Here is a 13284-nt window from a genome sequence, read left to right on the forward strand (position 1 = left end):
ATGCATCTCATCTTCAGGAAAAAAAACAGTTCCAGGGACACGGAGAGTGAAGACAAATAGTTACATAAAAGAAAAACACTGCCTCGCAGGTTGATCAACGCACGTTTTTGCTAAGGTGCTCCTGGGCAGATGGCGGGGAGGGTAGAGGGAGGCACACAAATGCTCAGCACTAAGTTGTGCTGTATTTCAGTATGCATTCATTAACACATCGGCTAATGAAACACCTTATTCGAAGTCCATCAACTCTACAAAGTTTTGTGGCTGCACTGTAGAGGCTGACATTAAGAACGAACGTTTGCTTTGGGCTCGTGTTCAGCCCACTGAACACGCTTAAAAAGACAGCCAAAAACGTGCAATGCAGAACCTTTGTGTTTTGTACAGTACTCACGGACGCAGCAGCAATGCAGCACACCTCCTGCACAAAAATCAGAGCACTTCTCCCATTCCGAGGAGCGGATGGAGCACCCAGGAGACAGGCTGAACAGGTTTCGGAGCTAATGGCACCTGCCCTTGGCTTAGCAGCTAACACCACATTAATCCAGGGAGCTACAGTAGGGGAAAAAATTTATATGACACAGAGGTATGAAAAAAAAAAGATACCTGGGCTTCTTTTCCCTTCACCCTTCCTGATCGTATTTATCAGCTGCTCAGCTCCAGTTTTTCCTTCTGGGTGGATGCAGTGTAACATCCAGACCCCTAGGCTGGAACTAAACAAGACAACTCACCTCGGTTTTGTCTGTATCAGCTCATTTTACACGAGTCAAGCCCTTGGCCACAGCAAGTCAAATGACAGGTTAGTTGAAAGGAATAATGTCAATGCTTTAGCCTCCACCTTTTAATGCACATTGCTGAAAGTTTAAGAAAGGAAATGGGGAAAAAGAAAAAAAGGCAGTAGCTATGAATCACCTGCTTGTCTGGGCAAGGAAGAAATCTGGAAAATCCTGATCCTAACAGTAACTGAAATATACTGAAGGGGTGGCAAGGCACTCAGGAGCAGCTGGGCATTGTGGATATCAAAAAGCCAGTCCATAGAAGTGAGAGTTTTGCTTGTAACGTGTCTCTCCTGGAAAAGCACCACCGTCCTGTTTGCTTTTATGCCTCTCATGTCAGATCAGTCAAAGGCCAACGTAAAGTTCCCGTGCCAGATTTCACATCAGCTGCTTGCCCAAACAACCGGGGAAGCCGTTTTAGCTGAGCTCTGCTCTTTAGCTAGCTTCAGACGGTTGCGTTAATTAAAAAGCCTTGCTCTGGTGTTACGCAGCCCACAGGAAGCAAGGAGGAGATTCCTAGCTCTGTAATAATGGCAGGCAATAGCTCCCAGCGCTCTCACCGCAGCGACGTACGGAGCGAGCGCGGCTCTCTCGGCTTGGCAGGCTGTGGGAGGATGCTGCCTGCGTAGGAGACTCGTCACGTTGTGCAGAGTCAGCCCGAGCTCCTGCACAATGGGAGCTTTCTGCAGGACAGCAACGTAAAAACCTCCCCAGAACTAGAGCCCTCTGAGCGAGTTTCCCAAACGAGATCCGCTCCATCAACAAGAGGCAGCTGCTGGCTGGTGAGTTACTGGGTAGGGGATGTGTCACCTTTGGGCTCGCCCCAACAAAGACAAACGCCTGACCTAGCAAGTAGGCAAAAACATCCCTATTGTCATCCCCGAGCTCAGATTTAAGAAATTCCACCTTGGAAGCACTACAAGAAGTGAGTCACTCTATATACCTTGGCAGTGGCTCGCCAGGCAACAGGGAATATCCAGAAGGAAATAATGTCACCAACTGGTGAGGCAGCAGCTATGTTTACCAGCTCAAACAAGTTTGTGTCTCAGTACTTATAGTTACGCATGGCCAACAGCAAATCTCCGGTTCAGAGGCCGTAAAACCTTCAATTCAGAAGTCATTTACAAGTAAATATGCCTGAAAACTAGGCATTTTCAAAAGCTGTCCCAACTGCTGGAGAAAAACACTACCTCAGGATCAGCACTGAGCTTCTTTCGAACTCTCTTACTGCCCTTTACTCATCTCTGCAAGGTCCCTGGCAGAGAGGGAGGCTCAGACTCCGGGGACGTGTTGGGAGCGAGGCCAGGCCTGCTGCCTCCTCGGATCCTCTCTGCGCACGGGGAAGAGCTGGCCGAAGGAAGCCTTCACAAACAGGAGCCGGAGGGTGGCACTGGGCACCCACAGGGACCAGAAGCAGAGCAGCTGAGCAGGCAGGAGCAGGGTGGGGAGCTGCCAGCCTGAGCAGCTTCGACAGCCTCGGGAGGACTTTGCTTTCTGGAGCTAAAGCTGGCTGTTGGCAAGAATTTCCAAGGTGCGAGCGAGCTAGCTGGAAAGAAGGGGGGAGAAACAGACAAACAAACAAACAAAAAACCACCCAGAGCCCTTCTCTATACTGGTGAAACCACAAACCAAGTTTTGAAGGAGGTATCAATAAATGAGGCAGTGAAAAATTAAAAGGACTGCTTATGTGTCAGGCAAGATGCTTGACACTGTACCAGATGACAACTACTCACCAGGTAAAGCTAAGAACAAACTGAGGAATTAAGGGCTTTCAGCATACCCGTGTAATGCATAACCTCTAGCAACTTGTCTACTTGCTGCCTGTCTGGTGAGAAGTGCTAAAGGAGCACGGTGCGCTTAGGGAAGTCTTCCTTACTTCACTTCAAAGAAAAACTCTAATATGCCTTACGTTTTGAGCTCAAAGTTTACTTTCCAGAATGGCTAATGGACACGCATTAACTTCACCTTTGAAGCAGACATGAAGGGGACGGCCCAGAACCAGACTTTTGGCATGCAGAGTGGAGTTAGGACAAGTGTCAGACAGAAGGCTGGCTACGAAGCTGTGAGAATACCACCGAGCAGCCACTTGAGAGAAAGTTTATTAATGGAGCAGGGTCCTTAAGCTGGTTTTCCTCTGCCTACTTCTAACAGATCTATTATCCCCAGAGGATTTATTCTTTCCAGAGTATGCAAACTGCCTTCGTTACCAAAAATGCTTTATAAATGGTAAAAGCTGGACATTTGCATGAGGATCACATGCAACGACTGCATGTCTTTAAACAACCGACTTGCAGAAAAAAAAAACAAGGACACAAACCCTTTCTACTATATTGATTCAGAAAGCAGGAGACATAATCCTGTCACTTTCTTTTGCCCCATCCTAAGTTGTCTGTCCTCAGTTCATTTTAAAACTCTGTAAGCATCCTTCCTAGACTTTTTAATTCTATTCTTGCAAGTCTCTAGGTTGTTTTCCTTGAGGCCTCAATAGAAGAAGATAACCATCAGCCCACAGTCCTCCCTTTCTCTTCTGGAATTTATAGATGCCTTAAGAAGGCATTAAAATAAGGTAGAACAGCTTGACTAAGACACTTCAATCCTTGTGTTTCCTCCTTCACAGTGTACAGTCCGTGCTTTATCTGCTGATAATGGTTAACAGGCAGAAACAAAGGTGGCTTACGTTTTTAACACCCCAGCCCCAAAAAACACAAAATAAAAGACTTGCAAGAGTCTCACTTTCTTTTAATAAAACACTAGGTCTCTGCTGCATACATCATAGGTCATTTACAAATGACCTTATTTTCTCAGTAGACAGAAAATGTGTCTTTGCAAACACAAGTCATCATTACGAAACCTGTTTTCTTCCCACGAGGAAACAGCTTTCTTAAATTAGCTTTAAAATTCCCACTTCCAGCATTTCAGTGCACAGGGCAGCACTTAGATAGTGTCCCGAGCTGGCATTTGCAGTTTTTGCAGATTGTGCTAATTGCTCGTGCAGATATTACAGCTGTCAGCACACACATATCACCAACCACAACTATTTGCAGACTCTTCAAATAAAGCCTGCCCTTGTACAATAGCGCTCTCACTATCCCCATTTGAAGAAATCATTCCTATTACAATGGAAACGAATGGATTTAAGGGACCGTCTCCCTAAAAAAACATTTACAATAGACGTAAAATAAAATAAAATGACTGTTTCGGGCTTCTTCCCTCCTCCATCAATATTTGCACTCTTTGCATTTCTAATGGGCCATAAAAACTGTTTCTCTATCCCACGTGCTCTGTACCAGCAACACGGTCAACAGATTCCAGCTCTAAAATTTACAGACTATGTTATAACCTGTCAACACCCCTGATGTATAAAAAAACAATCCGGATTGCACTCCTTAGATAATTTCCATCAGAGGAAGTCATGCTGTCAGCAGGGTGGAGAAAATGGAGGAATTCCTGTTTACTCTTAGACTTGAAAACTTACTTGGGAGGGGACTTCCAATTAAAAGCTAACACCTGAAATACCCCACCACTTTTTGAGTCATTAACTCGTGTTTATCTAGAAGGCTAACCTGAAGTTTGTTGATTAAGAACCATTGCAGAAGCTGGGCAGCAACTAACGTGAGAGGAATGGAACGAGCAGGAAGGCGTTGCTCAATGTTTGCTTAGGGTAGGAAGTGATATCAGAGGAAAGATGTGGTCCTGTCCTCTCAGAAGACACCCCTGCAGAAAGGTGTATGCTGTTACTGCACTCCCAAACGTCCTGTCAGGCCTCCGATTGCTGTACAGATCCTGATCCTGAGCTGCCAGGAATGCAGAGACTGCAGCTTACAAAAGCCACAAGCTCTTTTTTTCAGGACAGTCTTGATATTTGTTGTGTGCTATGTCTTAGACAGGCTTTACTATTCCTAAGGGCCCCCTGTCCTTCCAGCCAAGTCACTGAGCTGTTTGTTAACCAACAGGTACCTTGGGCGTGCAACTCAAACCTGACCGCATGCAAACGTAGGTAACGAGTCCCTACCATTTCCAAGTGCTAGAGTCAAACACTGCCGGCAAAGCTGAAGCCTCCGCTGCGAGGAGGCCATACCTGACACCCTACAGCATGCACACGTGGCTTCCAGATGCTGTTAACAGCCCTGCCCTATTGCCAGCCGATCTACCACTGCAGAACGAGGCGAGGGCAAGCACGAGCTAGGCACACTGTGGGCACACTCCCACCCCCAAATACAAGCCGGGCACCCACCCAGCGCTGGGAGAGATCAACACACCCACTCGGATTGCCACGGCACCTTTCATGGGCAAGGGCCGTACAGCCCTCAGAGCAGTAATTGGCTCATTAAAGAGCTGTACTGCACTCACAGACCAGGTTTGAGTCCTGGTTGTGCACGGACAGCCATTTCATGCAGATAACAGAGCTGTGCCAAACCCACCCAACAGGCTGGGTTTGCACCTTCTGACACCGCCGGCTTCCCATGGACATACCTGATCTTTGCTAACCAAACTCCACCCTCCGCTCTTTCATCCTGACAAGCGACTACGTTGTCCAAAAGGAGCTTGCTTATCAGCCTGGAGCATCCCAGCGCTGCTGATCATACTGATGCAAGCAGCCCTTCAGCGGCCGGCTCCACACACCACAGAAAAGTTGAAGGAAAAAATAATAAACACCAATAAAAAGCAGGGCCGTGGGTCGGTGAACCACCTGGGGTACCAAATATTTTGCCAGCTACTGACCTGATTCACCCTGCTAATACAGCTGCCCTTTCTGTTCTAGTCTCTTTCCACAGACATCCTCTTGCGTCCACGTTTTTTGGTCCACTCGGTCTTCAAATTCTAAATACAGAGATTCAAGCTTGGGAATACCTGCAAAGGACTAGTATATACATATGTATATGTATACAAAAAGGTGGAGCTCACAGCTTTCAAAGTTTAGGATCCATATCAGATTCGGGATAAAACACCTTTTTAAAAGCCTTCCTCCCCACAGAAAACAGGCAGAACAGAGTCCCTGGTTCCCTTTCCCAAAAAAAAAATAAAACAACACTGAAGTACTTAAATTTCAGTCTCTGATATACAAGATTTTCTAGCCTAAACTGAAATAATTTGTGTTACACCCCCAAGAGAGGAATGGATCACGCCTTTTCATTTATTTCAGCCCGTTGTGGTCTAGGAGACAGCCACACAGTATCAAACATTTCACACTTTCCAAATCTAGGCAAAAAAGGCCTAGGGAATTAAAAACAAAAACCAACAAAAAAAATTAATCTGGATTTAATTCAAAAAGCAACTTTGCCTTGACTGAACTTTATTGTTGGTCTTGCTTGCGAAGAGGCAGCTGAAGGAAGGCCCACCTCAGCTTTATGTTTCACTTTGACCACAAAGAAACGTTTGGTATGAAATCTTTGCTGCTTCTAACACCAAGGATAGAAAAAGCAGTATGGAAAACACTCCTGAGACACAGCAGGAAAGAACTATCGATGCACTTAAGTTCTGAAGAAGAGCTACAAAGCAGATGTGTGAATTACAAGGACCACATCCAGCCTGCCGGCAGTTTTGCTGGAGGGCAGATCCTATCCACCAGCATCTCCATGCCCTGTGCTTCAAGTCGGGCTTCCAGACTGAAACCTTCACACGTCCAGTTACCTGCTCTACCTAAGCGTGGATTTGGGTAGACTTCTGGTCAATTCTTTGCGTCCAAATCAGCCAGTCCCTGACACTATGTGCTCAGGGCTGCGGTGAGCCATGCCACTGCGTGACCCTAGCTTGATCTCAGCATTGCTGCAGCAATGCGAACCCACTGCTATATCTTTCTCCAGTGAGGCTGGTGGTTTCTGTGGCCAAGTAAAATCCTCCTCGGGAGCCTCTGAGCAATTGGAAGTCACTGCTAGTTCCTGTAGGTCACTGACTATGGCTTTTTGCCTCTCCCTGTGGTAGCTTAGAGGTTTGGGATTCATCCGGTTAATGAAACAACAGTAAGGCTACCAGCAGTGCCACAGACCAATATTAACAACATTATTTTCATCCTAACCTGTCTTTAACTACAGGATGCCAAACACATTAACAAGCACTTTTCAGTTCTCCAAGCTAAATACGGAGAAGTTTCCAGGCCAAGCCAACTGAGCCAGACCTCTCTCAAAATTACTAATGAAATTATAAAGCCCCTAGTTCACTGTCCTCCTGCTCCCTTCCTAAGAAGTTTCTGGGAGTACAAAATAAAAAAATAAAAGCACAGAAATAGCCTGGGAATACACGATTATTCATGCAGGTTATGTGCCTGGATAATCAGAGGGTCAAGTTTATAGCAGAAAGCTACGAATTCAGGACCAACAAGTTATAGCACAGGCTGAAAATGTTGGTCCTCAGAGATAAACGTGGTCTTAGCTCAACAGCTTGGGCCTCGCCTGCTCCAAGAGCCCAATTCTGCAGACTTTGCTTTGGAAAGGGTTCTGTTAAATAAGGACAAATGCGTGAGATCGCCCTATATCAACCATTAATATTCGGTATGGCTTTATAGTAATCACCCATCTCACGGATGCTATCACCTGACAATATGGGCACCACATCTAAAGGACCGACTGACTAAAGCAGGCAGGAAATCGAGTCACAATTTTTGCTTTGGAGATAAGGGACTCAAGGAGAAACACTTGAAGGATCATTAACAAAAATCCCAATGATAGTGAGCTAGCAAGTGGCTGTCCATCTATCCTGGCTTCAGAATAAACCTTTTAAGCCTCCCTTTCAATCCCAAAGGAGCCCAAGATCAAAAGGACGGCGAAGAAGCTCTGCCCTCAGCAAGCTCCTCCTGGGAAAAGAAACATACACGTACACACACACGTCAGGGCACAGATAATGAAAAGCTCTGCGGAGTAAGTCTTGAAGCCAGGCCATGTGGCTAACATCAGAGGGACGGTAAACTCCACGTGAGTGCATCTGCATAGAAAAAAAGCTTTAAAGGTAAAAACCGCTGACTGCGTGACGTGCACAGCTTCTAATGTTACTGAACGGCAACTTGCTTCAAAAGGCTGGCTGCTGTCTGTACGGCTGCTCACAGCCTTCTAGTCTCGGGCTAAAGGGAAGCAACCTGTGGATTTAGCCCTTGCAGATATAACCTGAAGGATCCACACGCAGGCAATAGCACAGATTGTGCTCTAAGTGTGGGAGACCTTCCCCTTGCCCCATCTGCAGAGAACTGAAAGCCAGTTACTTAGACAGGAGCAGAGGGACCTGGAGAGGGGACAGTACCACAGCTCACTTGGGCAATCTGGTCAAATTTTGAAGTGGCATCTTCTAAAGAAAGGAAAAGCTCACATCTGACATCAAGTGAGATTTGGAGTAAGAAAAGGAAAAAAAAAAAACAACAGGGTTATTTGTCCTAGGGGGATCTGACAGGAGCTTACAGCAATGTCCCAGCCAGCATCACTGACGGAAGCCAGCAGAGCCACGGTGTTGTGCCAGAAGATGAGAGCAGCACTAAGTGCTCCGGTGGAGGGAGCAGAAAACATCTGTTGATCCCACTAAAACTATAGCTACTTAAGTAAAAGAAAACAAGTCTTCTCCAGAAAAATCAGGTGCAAGAAACTGCTTGTTCTAGTCTGTAGAGTACTAGAAAAGTTGGCCACAGGGGAAGGAGGGTAAGAAAACAAGAATGACAGATCATGGTGTAGAAAAAGTGCTCTCCTACCTGCACTGAAGGAAGCTGAAATTCATTCTTTGAGAGAGGAAGGAGTGGAAACCATAGCTAAAACCTGAGAGCCTCTATAAATAGGCCTGAGTAAGATTTCTCAATCATCCCGTGTCAGTCTGAGATGTGCTTTTCTTGATGCAGACTGCAGGAAGCAGATGAAGTTCACAATTCACAACACATGGACACACCTTGCTAATTTATTCCTATCCTCCTCTTTTTCTGCCGAAGATAGGATTCAGGCAGAAAATCCCATCCCAACCTATCTGATGACAAAACCTTTTCTCTTTTCCTCCCCTAGAAAAAGGAAACCTTGGTCTTCATCTTCAAATGACACATCAACAGCTAGTTTGCAAGGCATTTGTCTGCTGTGACTTGAGCTGCAGGGCCACATCGTCAGCTGTCACGTATCACAGCCAGTGCACTGAAGCCAGTGGGGCTGCACCCTGATCTGCTTCATAAGCTTCACAGTTTAAGCATCAGCTGATGTGCTGCCAAGCTGCAGAAAAAAAAAATATTACCTATTTTTCAGAGATTTATCTGTTTTCCATTGAGACAGTGGATCCTGGCTTTTGTTTGTGGTCAAGTCTTCAATGTCAAGGTCTAGTCTTGCGATCTTCTTCCTAATTTGTCCCTCAGCATGCGTTAAGGGAGTGGTGGGACTTTGATTAAGCCAGGTCTGACCTACAGCACTCGGATTCGCAGTGGAATTCCACTAGGCTGCAGTTTGACGATGGCATTTCACAATGTAATTAATCTCACTGGATTTCACAATTCTTTCTCCTTTCTCCCTCCATCAGCTTCTTAAACATTAGGGACATTCACTTCCAAAAAACACTTACTTCAAGCTCACCCACTCCATGAAAACGGGTTACTTGAGGAAACCAGGACGGCCCAGAACTCTGCAAGCCACCTTCCTTTTTACCTTCAGAGAAAGTATCTCAGGGCTCTGCAGTGCTGTTGTTTTAATCAGATCTGGAGGCTTGCAAAGGCAGAGCCCAGCTGAGCTGTCCAGAATTTGCTGCTAGCCACCCCTTGCAACTTTACAGTGTTTTACTCTTTGCAGAAGAAGTGCCAGGATCCCCAGCACTGCCTAGCAGCAGTGCCCATAATGAAGATTTACTCCTGGCAACACGCAGACAGGTAGGTATCACAAGGCCCGAAGTCTGTGCATGCGCTCAAGGAATGGCACTTTGTAAGCTCTTTAGCCTACAGGTACCAATCTATCACATCGCATCTGGGCGGCTTCTGTACGAAGACTAAGAATAGCTTAAAAGCGCAGGAAATACATCACCCCTCTTAGGTACTGCTGCAACACAGGGGAATAGCCTGAAACCAGGAAAAGACATGGCATCTCCAACCCGGCAAGGCGCTATGCAAAATAATCTCTGATCCTACCCTACAGCCATTCCTCGTCTGTTCCCCACGCTTCTCTCAGCCACTTAAATCACTTGACTTGTACCGCTCCACTTCTACAGGAAAGCACAGAAGCACTACTAAAGGCAGCAGGGACAGGAGACTGGGCCAGCAGCTGTGCTGCACCCAGCAGAGGTCTGTGCAGGGATCAAGAGCTGGGACCACGGAGAAAAAAATCTCCAAAAGTCTGCACAGCAATGTTAGGTGTTGGGAGGAGGGCTAAGGGGGTGGTGTTGGTAAAGGATGATCTCATGCAGCTATCAAGAAAAACAGGAGGGAGGGAGAGGAAAGACAGCACACCTGACAGACATGTCGAGAGGTGTCTGAACACGAACAGGGCTGGCCCAAAACCGCACTGCAGCCTCCTGGGAGCAGTGGAATTAAAAGCAGTTCTGCAACTGGAGGCACTTGGCTTATCGATTGCTCGTGTATGTTACTGAACCCCTGAAGAAAAAAATGTAGAAGACAAGAATCAAAGGATGACTCAGACAGGCTCCCAGTCTCAGAAGAGGAAAGCTGATACGCGCAGAAAGGACAACACAGAAGAGGTGCCAACACCAGGTTTGGGAAAAGCCGAGGCATACAAAATGCCCGTAAGCCATGCTGCTGCCTGGAACGATTCCTATCTCCCTTTGCATAACCAGTGCCTTTCTATTCCCACTTACATCAGACTCTCCCAAAGCATCCTTTCTTCTTCAGCAGTGGTGACTGCGAGGCTACAGCATACGAAACAAGCAGCTGCTGGAGGAAGGCAGCACCGAGCCTTCAGCTGACTTACAAATCATGCAACTCAGTCAAAAGACAAGAATTCACATTCTCTGTGAAAGGGGAGAAGAAGAATTAGATGCATACAGGCACGCTGAACTATCACATTAGTTTTCCGTGCACCTTCGGATCCGCTTTTTCCCCAGAGTGGGTAACAATCCACGCAGGGGGTAACAATCCAGAGTAGGTGGTCAACTTACTTCCCAGGGAAGGAAGCAAGCCTGCTAAGTTACAGACTTAATCCTGCGAAAAATCAACACCGCCTTGCGAAAACATATTCCAGCCTAAGCTTGTTTAGGTAATTAAGACAAAAGATCTTCCACCCTACCTTTGCTATAAGGTATTCCAGTACAACTGTACCCAACACTTAGCCTCAAAACATGCCCGTTCAAGTCTGGGATTCAACCCACTTAAAAATTCTTCTGTATAATTTGAAAAATTGAACATGCACTTCATTAACAGCTGGCTGATTAGCATTAATCAGCCATTTTGCTCCTCTCCCACCATCCTTGTAGCCGGGGGCTGAAAGCACTTACTCTAAAAGTCTCTAATTTTATAAAACTTTGTCCCATGATAAATATGGACGTGACTTAGGACTCCCAACGGGCCTTTCCTAACTCAGCACCACCAGGCTGACCTACCTCCAGCAGCGTGCCTGTGCAATCCCAGCCACGTTATTCCGCAAGTACACACTCCAGCTCTTTTTTCTGGCCCAGACTGCTCTGTCCTCACCACAGCACGATTTCTCACGCATTACAAGTCCAACACTTGCACAGAAGAACGTCTGTAAAGATGGAGCTGCAGCTTTGTCAGTGCTCAGTGGTGCAGGAAGCTTAAAAAAAGCATACAAGCAGCTAAACTGGTGTGGTGCTTGTTGTAGTTCAGTCCTGTTTGCACCTGTAATTCTCAGCCAACTCTCCAGACAAGCCCAGAACACCTAGTAGCAGCAAAAGCCCCTCTCACACAGCTCCTCTTCAGCAGCAGCAGCAGCGCTGGAAGCACAGAGTAAGGTATCTGCAAGCCTTCGGGTTTGGAAGGAAATCCGCTGAGCGCATGTGTCCGGTCCCCCACTGCCACAACGCTGGAGCGGTCCCCCAAAGCCCATGAGATCCTTTCATCTACTTTACATCCTCGGAGGCTCACTCAGACAGTTTTTCTTATGCCAAAACAAGCCTTCAGCTCCTTCGCCTCTTTCCACAGTCTCACCTCACCCATCAGTGCTCCACATATTGATACCTGTACAACTCCTCATTACACGGCTCTCTCAACAGGAGCTGTATCTTTGGACTGGTACAGCCAGGTCTCCGCCATCTAATGAGCTCCCTTTTTCTGTTTTTCAGTCTCTGGATGAGAAAACCCTGAAGAACAAGGCATCTCGAGGCATCTGCCTGCAAGAGGCTGCATTTGATCGCCGACATCCCATTATTTCACCTATGGCAGAGTCAGGAGTTTACAGCAAGAGTAAGAATGGGCATGTGTGCTCTGACAAGTTGGGGCTTGAAAAGATGAGTGGAGGGCTATGGCAAGCAGGAAGAAAAAGAACAGTAAAGTACAGAAAATACGAATGTTGTCTCATTTAGATTTAAAACTTCCTCTTGCGCTTTCACAGGAACTAACAGAAGATAATTAAGTCCTTTACTGTGTTTCTTAGGACCTTTTCTGGAGGTAGGGCATGAGGAGAAGAAGGGGAGTAAAGAAACAAACACCTCCAAAAAAGCCCCCAGGCCTTAGCATCCATTTCTCCCCCTTGGCCCTCCTGATATCTCTTGGCACGCCAGACCTGGTCATGAAAGGCTCCAAGACTCTGCTCGAGCAGTTTCAAGCGTGCCAAATGAGCGCTGCCACCCCTCACCCGGTCTGCCCTCCCACACCCCAGGTGGAAATATTCCTTGTACGGGCCACACCTGGGGAAGGAGCAGAGCTCACGCAACTGTCACATTTTCAGAAGGTAGTAACGCCTTCCATCCACTCACTTCTCGGTGGACCCCCAGCAAGGAGGGTCTGCTGCCACTCCAGGCACAGGAGGAACGCGAGTCACAGCTTCCCACCTTTCTTCTACTGCAGGCAGTGGGGAGAAGACGTTTCACCACACCTGCCACTTGCACCAGAAGCTTCCCTGAAGTCTCTCTCAGGAAGCCCCTTAGTCCGTGGGGAAGAAATCTGCTGTCCCATACAGGCAGGCTCCCATGAGACCACTGCCACAGCCAGCTTGCATCGTGCCAGCACAGATGTGAAGAAATTAAGAGCTGCTTGAGGAGCCCACCGTGTGGCCACACACACCTGTGGAAGTCACAGCTTGACCGAATGTGCTGAGGAGACTTTCATAATGCCAGCAAACCCAGTGGCATTAACGTCAGAGGGAGAGCAGTGGGAACACCCGCGGCTCAAGGTCAGACCCGCAAGCAAGCGAGGTTCCAGCAAACAGCTTTTCAAAGGCGCAGCCAGGATATAATCAAGTCCTACAGCAAGGACAGGAGCCCGTTCATTTGGGATGCCTCAAGTACCCAAACCTGTTCAATTCCTACTCCACCATCATGTTGCAAAAGCATTTTCAGTGAAGCCAGAAGTAAGATAAAAGCTAATAAAGAATTCTCCCTTCTTCATACTTGGTAGGATAGGGGAAAGTTGCTCTCCTCGTTCAGCAGAGGGCTGTCCGGGGCAAAA

General features: G+C 47.0%; 1 protein-coding gene and 1 long non-coding RNA gene across 2 annotated transcripts in view; one reads left to right on the top strand and one right to left on the bottom strand.

Annotated features, from left to right (window-relative positions):
• The window catches only part of PARD6G (par-6 family cell polarity regulator gamma), a 60993-nt gene that overhangs the window by 14355 nt on the left and 33354 nt on the right, over positions 1–13284 (bottom strand). The window lies entirely within an intron of this gene.
• On the top strand, positions 1423–12821 carry LOC136790149 (uncharacterized). The gene is made up of 3 exons (XR_010829573.1): positions 1423–1552; positions 11961–12081; positions 12685–12821. It is a non-coding gene; the product is annotated as an uncharacterized lncRNA (long non-coding RNA).

This window comes from Anser cygnoides, chromosome 2, assembly GCF_040182565.1.
Source record: "Anser cygnoides isolate HZ-2024a breed goose chromosome 2, Taihu_goose_T2T_genome, whole genome shotgun sequence".
NCBI lineage: Eukaryota > Metazoa > Chordata > Aves > Anseriformes > Anatidae > Anser > Anser cygnoides.